Source organism: Megalopta genalis, chromosome 11, assembly GCF_051020955.1.
Source record: "Megalopta genalis isolate 19385.01 chromosome 11, iyMegGena1_principal, whole genome shotgun sequence".
Taxonomy (NCBI): domain Eukaryota; kingdom Metazoa; phylum Arthropoda; class Insecta; order Hymenoptera; family Halictidae; genus Megalopta; species Megalopta genalis.
The window spans coordinates 10,572,094-10,584,969 of record NC_135023.1 but is presented as its reverse complement, the minus strand read 5'-3'; the positions used below and the strand labels follow the sequence as shown (position 1 = coordinate 10,584,969).

The window sequence follows — 12,876 nt, the reverse complement described above, 5'->3', positions numbered from 1 at the left end:
TCACGTTCTAAAATAAAATGTTTACATTAACAAAAAGTCTAGATTTAAAAAGATTTGTTAAGAGCATAACCGTTGTGTGAGTCGCATGAGTCAATCTCATGTGCATAAAATGCACTTTGTCATGCAAAATAAAAATACTGTAAGTCAGAAAAATTATTTCAGATTTACAGTTGATTTAAAAACAGTTGAAATAAAGGGTTAAATTAACCGGCGGCCGGCTTCGGCCAGCGATTATCCTAATGAACGTTACTCGCCTAAACGGCGGGGCAAAAGGATCGCTCGACGGAAAGGTGGCCCGGAATCAACTTTCTTTCCCCGGTGCAACGTATAAATCTCGTATCATTTATTATAGGTCCGCGGGTCCCGCGAACTTTGAGACGCGATGAATAATTACACGCTCGCCGCTGGATAACTCCGTAAGTTCTTGTTTATTATTTAATAGTCTGGCCCGGCGGAAAGGGAGGGGCGAGGGGGGAGGAAAAACGAGAGCTGCAAGACAAATTGTTTTCGCGGCGATGCTTTATTGTGTCGTTAAAATAATGCAACGTAACGTGTAATGAGCGCACAGGGTTCGTTAAACGACCAAATTATTTTATCTACAGTCTACAGTGCAATTTTAATAAACCATGTTCATACATACGTACATACATACCTGGGACCCCTCCCCCCCCCCCCCTGCGGGAATACGCGAGATACATAAACGATAAATGAACGAATGTTTACTATGAAATGTTTACCGGACCACTTGCCGATGCGTGAATTATTATGCGGATAATTATAACAGTTCATTAATATTTGTCGCACGCTAGAGGAACATGAAATAAATCACGTGGTGCTCGCGGACCTGCAAAATATTACTTCCGCGGCGAACGTGTTTGTCGAATAAGTGGCCGATTGTAAACCGTATTACAAGCGTTACTTTAACAATCAATCTGTAATTTGTTGTACGTTTTGGGGGACACGCAGTAAATTATTTCACGTTCGCGTCTGAAACGAAGGAAGTCATTTATCCCTCCCCCACCCCTCTTTCGCTCGGTCGAGCAAGAAACGTGATATATGAGTCGTTTATTTTGAAAGTGGCATAAGTCACTTTACCGTAATGAAAAGTGGTGATTTTTTAATGTTTGTACGAAATTATTTATACTGAGAAAAATAATATCCATATTTTTAAACGTGTTCAAACGCACACCCTTAAATATATCGACTTAAAAACAAAGCGACTTATGCCACTTTCAAAATAAGGCGTATTAAAAATATAGTAAATTCACCCTAATTGATCCGCGGTTTGCATATAAAAATGAACAATTTAAGAAGTAGACGTACGAATATTCGAGCCTCGCGGGTCATTTTAACCCTTAACCCTTTGCGCTCGAAGCTATCTTAACTGTAGATCTTAAAATAATTTTTCCGACTTATAACATTCTTATTTTATACAACAAAGTGCATTTTATGCATATGAAATTGACTCTTGCGACTCGCTCAATAGTTAAATCTTAACTTTGTTAATATAAGCATTATCTGAGAACGTGATATAACAAATCTTAATGGTGCCTCGGGGTCACCACTCGAGTGCAAAGGGTTAATAGTTGCCTATAGTCAGCAATTGAGCCGTTTATTTTGAAAGTGGCATAAGTCATTTTGTTTTTAAGTCGATATATTTAAGGGTTTGCGTTTGAACATGTTTAAAAATATGGATGCTAACTTTCGAGAAGATTTACACAAGTAAACGATAATAATAAATATAATATATAATATAATAATATAATATAATATAATATAATAATATAATATATATATAATAATATATAATATAATAATAAACGATAATCAAATACAAATTTGTGATCTCAGGATACTGATATTTTTCTCAGTATAAATAATTTCCTATAAACATTAAAAAAATCACCACTTTTCATCGCGATAAAGTGACTTATGCCACTTTCAAAATAAACGGCTCAATTGTGAAAACGAGATGCGAGGCTCGAATAATCCTCTTCCGAAATGGTCCATTTTTGTTTCGGAGCGAATCGCGAAGAATTCGCTATAATCACAAACAATATTATACGAGTATCACGAATAAAATGCTGCTCTCGAAAAGATGATCCCCAATAATGTATTCCCAATAAACAGGAATTCATTTACCGTTACCGGCCTCGTTAAGTCCAAAAAACAATTCGAATAATCGATACAGTTACCGGCCGCCACGATAAACAATCGAATGTTTATAACAAACAGCGACATCCGTGAGCCACTCTGCCGGGCCAGAATCGGGCTGGAAATAATTTCAATAACATACACACGATTTATACTTCGGCCGCACCCCCGCCTTCTGTCGCAGAATAAATAACAGGTTTTCCCGGTAAAATAGAAAGTTTTTTGTTTACCAGCACAACTCGTCAAGCTGTCCCGTAAAGGGGAGAGAAGATAAATTCGGAGCGCGCGACCATTTTTCACGGTGCCGTTGAAAGTAATTGAACGGAACACGGAACACACGATTTTGATTCCGCGAGAAAAATCGATACTTAATGCTCGCGATAAGTTCGACCGAGAATCGAAGGAAAACACGGCGGCGGTGTTGGCGTAACGGTTGTATGCGAGTCGCGGCGAGCGGTGACAGTATATCGCGGACACGGTTGTGTCCGATGAAATGAAGTTTCACGATGGAATTTCGTCGTGTGGACAGCCGGGGACCGCTTCGTTGAAAATGCCAACGGGAGGAACGACAACGGACGCAGCGATGTTCGAAAACCGAGGAAGAGAAAAGCGTGTCGAGGTATGTGAGAGAGGTTAGATACTATAGTGACGCGGTCGAGTAACACGCGACGCATGCTTCCTCTCGGAATGTTTCCCGTGTGCGGAACGCAACGGGAGCCCGACGTGTTCCGAGCGGAGCTCACGGCCGACGACGTTACGTTTTCGCGGGGCCGGCGATGCGCAATTAATTCGGTACGCTGTGTAAACAAATTGATTGGCCCCTTGTTTGGAGGGCGACGGTGGAAAGGCAGAACAAACGATTACGCACGGGCACGGGGGCAAAACACTTACCACAATTCTCGCATTCGCCGGGCTCGTTGGACCGTTGACCGCCGTACGGTGTCGTTACATCGTTAATTCGGTTACACCACGTTCGTTCGTTGCGCACTGATCTTAGAAAAACTCGTGTAAATCGTATAAAAAAGGCAAGAATTTAAGAAACTGACAAGAAACTCGCCATAGCGGTGTTAATACTGGGCGGCCATGTTGCCTTCGCACGGCCACTCCCGACATCTCGCGGCGAGCCGCGGAACGAGCACGGTTTACCCGCGCGCAGTACGAGCCGGCGGCGCGAGATTCGATCGTTTCGGCGGCGCGCCGGCAGATGGCGCGTCGATGTCCGTTTCTGTCGGAATCATCGAAAAACCACCCCGCGCGTATTTATGAAATTCCGTATTAATATTTCATGAAAACCGTTCGCCGACACCCGGGTCCCCGTTTAAACGCTTTAAACTTTCCTGCAGGCGGTTCGGCGCGTTTGAAAGCGCGCGCCGGACCGCCGCGCGTATCAACTTCCGTATCAACCACTCCGCCGGCCGTTGTCGTTATATAGATTATATATAATGGTTTTATCGTATAAACAAACGGCAGTAATTAAATTAATATTGTTTACTCGTCGCGTGCGTGTAATTCCAATTTGCCGCATCAAATGTAGTGCGTGTCCGGCAGCGCGTTAAACTACCGTCACGCATCTTGTTAAATGCGCGTTGCACTCGCTCATGTAACCCAACAATGCTAAATTAATTACGGTACGCCGCGGCATACGAATTTCTCCTTTCGGGGCCACCCTTTTAGCGAGCGTTTCCGAAGGGTCGAAGGCGCGGCCGATTTTTAATCAGTCGCTCTCGTACGTTTCAATTTGTAATCCGTTGAAATTAACCCCTTAACGTGCACGCTCGAGTTAGCTCGAGCGCGCAAAACTGGCCAAACTGTGCACACTCGAGATAATTCGAGCGGCGTTGTACTTTATGTTGCCATAATTTTTCACGCTCGAATGCAATCGAGAATTGAAAATAACAATGTGAAAGCAAAAAAGAACAATCGTTTTATTGATATTTATCATTTACATGGGATTGTAAAGCTATATAACACTTACTTATTCAAGTATAAAATATATCCTTTTTCTACTTATCACTCACGACTTATCTCTTCCTTGTGAGCCGCTTTCCGACAGCGTATTCATATTCAGATTCTGATTCGCTAATTTTTCAATATATATTTTACTAAAATATAATGTAAAATAAAATATAATAATAATAATAATAATAATAGTAATATTCTGTGAAAATTAGAATTGCAATAAAAATTTTGATTATTTTTGTATTTTTGTAATTTTCTTGCCAAGACAACGTTTTAAATTGTGTATTTTTACATTTAAAAAAATTGACTTTTTCTGGCCGGCCTTTTTAAAAAAAGCTGTGCATTAAGGGTTTAACGAATTTTCTTCATTTTATTCTACGAAACAACAGGAGTAAAACGTACGAGTAAAAATTTACTTCCTCTTTCAACAGTCTCGACAATTTCAAAAACATTGCAACGAGATTCTCTCATACCTCCGATTCTCTTCGCACTTCTTTCTCCGCTTCACCCCTCTTCCCTCCATAAATGCATCAGATCCGCAGTCTAATTACACAACGCAGAATAAGAGTCACGTATCTCGCGCGCGCGCCACGAACAACCACCGAGCACGGAGTTATGCAAACAAAATTGTATCCACAATCGCGTTGAACAATTTCGCAGAGAGCTCTGCGAAAAAACAAAGAGTTGGGCGAGGTCTAAACAAATTCCAATCCCGTCGTTCCGACGAAGCGCGAGCCACCTTGCAGCGCTCGGCGGTCGCAGCGTCGAACCGTGACAATTTCGCAAGAAAATGTCGTTGCAACGACGAGCCTCGATTTCTCGACGCTTCCGTCGCTTCGACGACAAAACAAAGCCGACACCGCGGCCGAATAAAAATCCGACGAATAACAATCCGGGGTCGCCGAGAATTCGGTCGCCCCTCGTATAAATACGGCAACGAACCGGGGGATGGGAGCGGCGCGGTGTCTTTTCCGCGGTGCATTGTGCACCCTCGGGAACGTCCGCCGCAATCGATCGCGCGCATCCGAATTTCGCGTGGGAGCGCGACACTTAAAGACGGCCATTTGCCACGGAGCAAGTTGGGCGCCGGGACGTCCAACTCTAATCGCAAGTTCCCGACGCATAACGTATGTCAGACGTCGCGCGGACAAATTGTGAGCAAGCGTCGCCGGGATACGTGTTCTTCGGGCGCCGGGAATTTTCCGTTCGTTATGCGGCGGCCATCGCGTTAAGAGTCGTTACGCGAGTTTGGTTATCCCGCTGCCATACGGAAGCAAGCTAACTTCCTTAACGAACTCTCGAACGAAGTTCGGTGACTTCCAGCTTCTGTTTCAGTCTCGCATAGCACGGTTAATTACTGTCAACAATTTCGGCAGGGCGCGGAGAACGCTGCGCCGCGGTGGTCGCCGCCGCTCGCCCCCCGATACATACACATATACACACACCACCCCTGTTTCTCCCGCTGTACTTTCCGCTATTGCACGCTCCGAGACGTCGCGCACCCTGCGCGGCCCGCCGTCTCCGACGGGTCGCGCCCCGTTTCTATGAATATTATAATGAGATGCATCCGGGGGATGCATCTTGGTCGCGGCGCGACCCCGCCGAAATCAAACGGGCCTCTCCCGTATATTCGCGTTAAGGCGTTCTTTGAAATTAAAATACGGGACCGGTGAAAAACAACTCGGCCGCCGGCGCGCCAACTTAGGCTAATAATTCATACGAAGACCGGTCGGAACACCCGCCGCGGCGGCGGCGGCGTCGGCGGCGGCAACTCCCCGGGCCCGGGGATGTGTTTTCGTTTTCTCTTAGACGGCACAACGGAAGGGTGGCTCTGGAAGGACGACGACGACGGGGGCGGAGTTTCAAACTCGCATAAACGCGAGCGTAACGCCGAGCGGTCTCTTTCCATGTTTCTGATTACTTCGCGAACTTTTGCGCGCCAGCGTGGCCGATACTAGGGAAGAGCTTTTAGACGGACTCTTTTTCGTCCTCTCTCTCTCTCTCTCTCGCCCGCTCTCGTTTTCTCTGTTTCTCTGCTCTCCTCTATTTTCCTCTCCGTTTCTCCCTCGTCCCCGTCCGGTGCATGGAATTCCCATTTTTTATGCCCGGCGGATCGCGGCGCGGAGGCGGCACACGCGATCCGCATCCCCGAAATTTAAAAAACCGTGGCTCGGCGGCGGAATCATAGGCATCCGCGCGGCACGGGGAAAACAAAATTGTTGCGGCATGTAACGGTACGCGGGCGTAGAAACATTTTGTTGTGCGAGGATGTCGGGTCGCGTGCATTCGGCATGCAGGTCGATATGATTGCGTACATAGCGTTGCATGTCTCATCCGATACACGCCCGTACACACATTATCCGATATACGTGCATACGTTGCGTACACGCTCTCTCTCTCTCTCTCCCTCTCTCTCTCTCTCTCTCTCTCTCTCTCTCTCTCTCTCTCTCTCTCTCTCGACACATATGACGAAACAATGCCGCGGCGAATGGCTTTCTTTTATCCCCTTCTGTGTTGCGTTTGCTCTCTCCCTCCCTCTCTCTCTCTCTCTCTTTCTCTTTCTCTCTTTCCCTCTTGTTTTTTTCCCGTCGTGTTATTTCTCCTAGTTTCTGTCTGGCTCATAAGGTATTGATGATTCCCGAGATTGTTTCACGCGATACCCGCGGCGTATCGAAATATCAGCGCGAATATTGGAATATCTGCATAATGTAACGCCGCATGAAATTTCTGGCTGGTAAACGCGGGCGCGGGCGCGCGCGCGCGCACGGGACATCCGATGAATTATTTAAACAACGATACGGGACCGGCTACATAATAATTTCCGCGAGCAGCGCGCCGAGTGCGTTGTTCCGCTTCGGTTTTGATTAGAGCTGTTGCTTCTTGCGCGCGTGCACGCCCGCCAGCCAGCCGGATCCCGGCCGGGATCTCGTTGTACGGGATGTATGCATACACGGGTCCGTTCGCCTCCATTTTATAATAGAATTCCCGTACGGCGGGCGTCGCGCCGTAAAGAGATTGCGAGCTGCGCGGGGATTCCGGCCTTAAAATGATAAGAATTTATAAGGAGCCCGAGCGGGATGGGGGACGAATGCGAACTAGGGGGTCCCCGGTTTTCGTTCCCTCGGGGCCTGCGAGGGGGAAAAGTGTGCACATAAATTTCGTAGACCATCGGCTATCGACCTTAACGGTTCGGTGACCGATTATTCGGGGCTGTTCGAGAGGCCCGGCCTCGCTCCGACTCGCGCTCCGGCTCGCTCGGCTTCCTCGATCGCCACGAGTTTCGTTCAAACGAACGAAACTAACTGATTTCCCACGGGATAAATCTTTGGGTAAGCCATGGAACCTTCCCGGAGATTCGACGTAAATCGATCGCGAAAGCCCAGATGCGATTACGAACGAGTTGCCGTCGATTCTTAATCTCGAACGGTTCTTTAGACTCCTTCCGGGCAGTTTGTTTGGCTCGTTTCCCTCCGACCCTCTATCTATCTCTATCTATCTCCACCTTTCTTCTTCTTCTCCTTCTTCTTTTCCTCCTCCTCCTCCACCTTTTCCTCCTCTATCGTCGCATCCGCCACCGAACGTTCTTCTTTCTCTCCCCGAGGTATTCGATGCACGCGACGCGACCTACGCAAACGAGACCAGACCAGACTCGTCCGGCATGCACTTTGTCTCGTTATACGGCCAAAGATCTGTTACCTGGAGCTCTGTTGCCGCGGGCAACACCGTCGAACCGCTGTTATCCGGCTTTGTTAACAGCTCGTTCGCACGGCGTGCGCGCGGTTTTTTTTTCTTTTTTTTTTGATCGGTTCGATCGTTTCGTCGAGCCGATAATAACCGAAGACGACGGTGAAATAGTTATTACGTTTGGGAAAAGGTATTGATAATACTTTTTCCGACGCGAAATGTCAGATTCGTTCGATTAATTCCTACTGTTTGCAGCTGTTTGTTTCGATTTCTTAACATCTTATCATTGAAGGGGGGAATTTTTAGGCGTTTTAGGGGTTGCGCGCTTTTGAGCAGAACTTCGAATCAGTGGTTACTTTTATTTAGTATCTATTTTGTTATTTTATATTTTAATTTCATTTTATTATTTTATATTTTGTTATTATTTTGAATCAGTGGTTACTTCTATTTAGTATTTATTTTGTTATTTATGATAGTATCGAGTGGAGTGGATTTTTATTTTATACGATCGTTGAACGACGATATTTGAATGATATCAGAATGTTTTTTGCAAGGTAATCCTCGTTAATAAGATACCCAGTACAGTAATAATAATATATATAATAATATATATATATATAATAAATATAATATATATATCAGTAATAATATACCAGTACAGTAATAATAATATATATAATAATATATATATAATAAATATAATATATATATATATATATAGTAACAATAATACCCCTAACTGACGCTCAGATTGCGCACAAAAATGGACAATTTGGGATGAGGAGACACGATTTTTTGAGTCTCGAGGCACATTTATATAGTTGCCGATTGTCAACAATTATAAAAACGAGGTGCGAGGCTCAAATAATCGCATCTCCTCTTCCCAAATTGTCCACTTTTATGGACAATCTGAGCGTCGATTAGAGAGACATTACTGTAATACGTGTAAAACATTGAGAACTGATAAACTAACAGGATTTGGGCAATAATTATTTAAAATGCAGCAATTGGGGAACGAAAACACTGGAATTTTCGTAACAGTCAAATTCGCCGATGACGAATAACGTAGAGTTCATTTCTTCGTGTCCTCTTGTGCTGCGATCGCTCATTAATACGTTCACTATCGCGTAACTTTTAACTAGCTTTTTAAAATTTATTTCTCTTGCAATATATCGAACAAATCGACTGTTCCCAGAATTCGTAGAACACAAAATAGCCGACCTAATATTCCCCGAGGTAAAATTTTCGGTAAAAATTCGGTTACGTCAAGTTTAATTAATTAAACGAGTTCGACATTGTGCGAATTTTTCGAGCCGATATTCGGCGCTTAACATGCGAAAAATTCGACGCAGCAGAAACGACGAAGTGTAAATCGGCGAAACGACCGAATCGGTCAAAAAAGAGAAAACCGTGAACGAGCCGCAATCATCTCGGAAACGGTTTACCTGCTCGTAGAACAATTGCCAGCTCGCCGCGAGCCCCGTTTTCCTCTACTTAACGAACAACGCGGCGCAGACGTTCCGAGGCTTCTTCTTTCGCGGCTCGAGGCTTCCTCTCTATCACTATCCATTTTGCATGTTGCCGGATCCATCTTTCGGAATCATTCCCTCTCCCCGCGTCGGTTTCGCGGCGCGATCGCCGAAACCGAAGATGTAAAAGCCGCGGGCTCGAAGATGTAAAAGAGCGACTGATGTTATTCCGGCGACGAAATCGATTGTCCGCGGGGCCGGAGGTAATTTAACAGGAAAATTCAATTAGCACGACCCGGGCCCGGCGAACTTCTGACAATGTGCTCAAATTGCCGCGATATTCGGGGAACGTTGCCGTATAATCGCGCGAGCATTGCGCAACGTTCCCGGCCCGGTCTATGTTCTCGTGGGTTGCGCGAGTACAGCGGCGAGTTTCGGCGGCCGGTAGCACGCTCGCAACGATCACGAAGAACGGTGCCAAATTCCCGAACAACACACGTTCCACGGGAGATCCGACACCTTCGGTTCGAAGGTGTTCCGACGGTTCCGAAGTCGGCCGAGCACCGCTCCGTTATTGCGAATAAGAAAACACGAACCGAATTGGCCGGCGCCGGTGAACGATACAGCAGGAACGAAACACGGCTGCCGCATCCCCTCGATTAATCGAACATTCGTGTCCGGACTCGGGGCCGTGGCTCACGATCACCGGACGTTTCCCTTTTTAATTTTTTCGAAAGGGATCCGCTCGAGACGGGATCTGCCGCGCGCGCGCGGGGGGATATCGTGTGTGCGTTCCTCGGGAGAACCTCTTTGAGAATTCATGGCGGCGTCTCGTATCGGTAAAGTATCCAGATCGCTGGATCCGCAACGGCGAACTGCCGGCGGATTCTTTACATCGATGAAATAACTGGGCTACGTGCTCGCGGAACGGACGTAAGTTTACCTCGATCACCGTGGAGAAGCGGGCGAAATCAGGGATAGAAGGGGTCCCGGATCGATCGAACCGCTGGGAGAGATCGTCCGCGTCGTCCGCGGGCGAGGATAAGCGGCGGGCCGAGGGCTCGCTCGAGCGCTCGTGGGAGTTCGTTTATTCGTTTTCGGAGGACTCGGCGGCGATCCTCCCTCTGTGTTGTTGGGTTGTTGTTGGTCAAACGGTGCGGCCGCCGCCGTGTCTCTGCCGCGGAAAGATCGAAAAATACGAGCCTGGCCTCGCCGGGAACACCGGGGCCCGGCGTACGATGGAAACAAAACCGCGCCGATACCCGTAATCAACGGTCGAGAGAGCGGTTACTCGCGAGTTCCCGGCCAGACACACGTCCGTGTGTTTATCTCAATTCCCGTGCACGGGAATTCGCAGCCACGCGGCGGCGATCGAGTGTGGAACACGGAGAGAGCGAGAGAGTGAGAGAGAGAGAGAGAGAGAGTGAGACGATCGGTGTTGGAAGAGAACTTTTTCCCCGGATGTTCGTGTAACGTTGTTCCACGAGTTCGACCAAGTTCCGAGACAGAAACGAAAGAAGAAAGTTTCGCGCGAAAGTGGAAGTACTCTTCCCGGCGAAGCACCGAAGAGAATCGAGGTACACGGCTCCGGATCGCGAGCGTAAAATGTTTCCCTTTTTTTCTCTCTCCTCTCCGTAACGCGCATCCCGCGCCGCGTTCCACCGTTTCCCGAATTACGGTATTAGCTGTGCAGTCCCTTGTTAACGACTGTCTCTGGGACAGCGGGACGTCGACGGGCCAGCGCGACAGCGACGGAGGGTACGCTCCGAGGGACGGAAGGGGGCGAAATCTGTTTCAGACACTCCGTAAAGTAGAATTCGCGAGCCTCGGAAGGATTCGATGCGTTTAACGATAGGATGCATTTAAAGTTCTAAATGCGATACTGAATTCTAAATGTTAATACTGAATTCGCCTTGATCGAGATGCTAGGATTGAGTATGGACAATTTGAGAAGAGGAGATACGATTCAGTTTGATTCAATATTATTCAATATTAAAATTGATTAATATATTGTATTAACTCTTTGCACTCGAAGCCATTTTAACTGTGAATCTAAATGAATTTTTCTGACTTATGGTATTTAAATTTTATGCGACGAAGTGCATTTTATGCATGTAAAATTTTGTCTTGTGACTCGTACAACAATTAGACTTCTAACAATTGTTTACATCTAAAGTTTTATAATATAAGAATTATCTTGAAACGCGATGTAACAATTTTAATGGTGCCACAGTGTCATCACTCGAATGCAAAGGGTTAAAAGTATATTAAAATTATAATATAATCTCGCGGTTCGTTTTTGTAGTTGTTTGTTCGTTTTTATTGTCCATTTTTGTTTACAAGTCGAAGGAGAATTGGGGAGAATTTACTGTATTTTATTTACTGTATTTTATTTACTGTATTTTTAATTTACTGTGATTTTATAGCAACGACAAGATTGGATTCGTTAGAACTTCCTACGATTTTTATTATAATATATGCTCGAACGAAGAAGTTCGTTTATTATAAAATTTAATCTGGTAGAATGAACGCTAAATAATATAAAAAGAATAATAAAAATTGCATGAAAGAGGGTATTAATTTCTGGTTATGGATACCTGGAGTGTCAATTTTAAATGAAACCTTATTTTATCGATTGCACCCCCACACAATTTATCGAACGATCTTCAATTTAAAACCAATTAATCTATAAAACTAACGAATTCAACTAAAATTTTATAAATTAAACTTATAGAACTTCATAGAATCCTCCTTCAACCGATCAGATTTATCATTTTCTTACCTCCCCTTAACTAACATTCACAATTTATTCTTCAAAAAAGGAAACCAGTCGCATCGACTGTTTATTTCCAGCGTTGAACGACGTTCGAACTGCAGTCGCATCGTAGAGTGTGCAACGCGTTGCCTGCCTGCCTGCCTTGACAAATTTAAATCTATACAACTTTATAGAATCCTCCTTCAACCGATCAGATTTATCATTCTCTTACCTCCCCTTAACTAACATTCACAATGTATTCTTCAAAATCGAAAATCAGTCGCATCGACTGTTTATTTCCAGCGTTGAACGACGTTCGAACTGCAGTCGCATCGTAGAGCGTGCAACGCGTTGCCCGGCTTGACAAATTCTATGAAAACAAAGGAGAGCGCGTCGAACGAACGTAGATTCTAATTAAAGTTCGCGCGTGCCGGCGGAAAAATTCGCTGATCAATCCGGACATAAAATTTCGTCGTCCGCCGTGCAGGAAGGAATCGCGAGAAATGTGCAGGCTCGCGCGCAGAGGAATGCTCTCGGCTATTGAAAGAATGAAAATCCGATGGTGTGCAGCACGACCGGGGGGAGGGGGGAGAGGGAGGGCCCAGTTGTATGAGAGAGCGTTTAAATACGAATCGCGCTGGCCGAGTTGTCAAAGAAGTGACGAGTGTTGGGAATATTCCTGGAGCGAGTCGGGAACGGTTCTGAAATGTTTGTCACGTATGGTTCTGAAAGGCTAACTGCTGGGCGCGCGGATGACGGAAACGAAACGAAACGAAACGACGCGAAACGACACGACACGAAACGAAACGAAACGGGGATCGGGTCGAGATTTTTGTAACGGATCGAAAGGGAAGC

At 45.7% G+C, this 12,876-nt stretch overlaps 1 protein-coding gene and 1 long non-coding RNA gene across 5 annotated transcripts in view; one reads left to right on the top strand and one right to left on the bottom strand.

Moving 5' to 3' along the window:
- The window catches only part of Lar (tyrosine-protein phosphatase Lar), a 515,998-nt gene that overhangs the window by 371,394 nt on the left and 131,728 nt on the right, over positions 1-12,876 (bottom strand). For 2 of the 4 annotated variants that reach the window (XM_076525238.1, XM_076525241.1), the window contains exon 1: positions 3,046-3,247. The exons of the other annotated variants lie outside the window; for them this stretch is intronic. The gene's annotated coding sequence lies outside the window, so the exon portion shown is untranslated. Of the gene's footprint in view, positions 1-3,045; positions 3,248-12,876 lie in introns of those variants that run through there. 4 annotated transcript variants of the gene reach the window in all.
- LOC143260274 (uncharacterized) overlaps positions 2,452-12,876 on the top strand; it is a 75,196-nt gene continuing 64,771 nt past the window's right edge. Inside the window, exon 1 of the long non-coding RNA XR_013034411.1 lies at positions 2,452-2,773. This is a non-coding gene — a long non-coding RNA (uncharacterized LOC143260274). The remainder of the gene's footprint in view (positions 2,774-12,876) is intronic.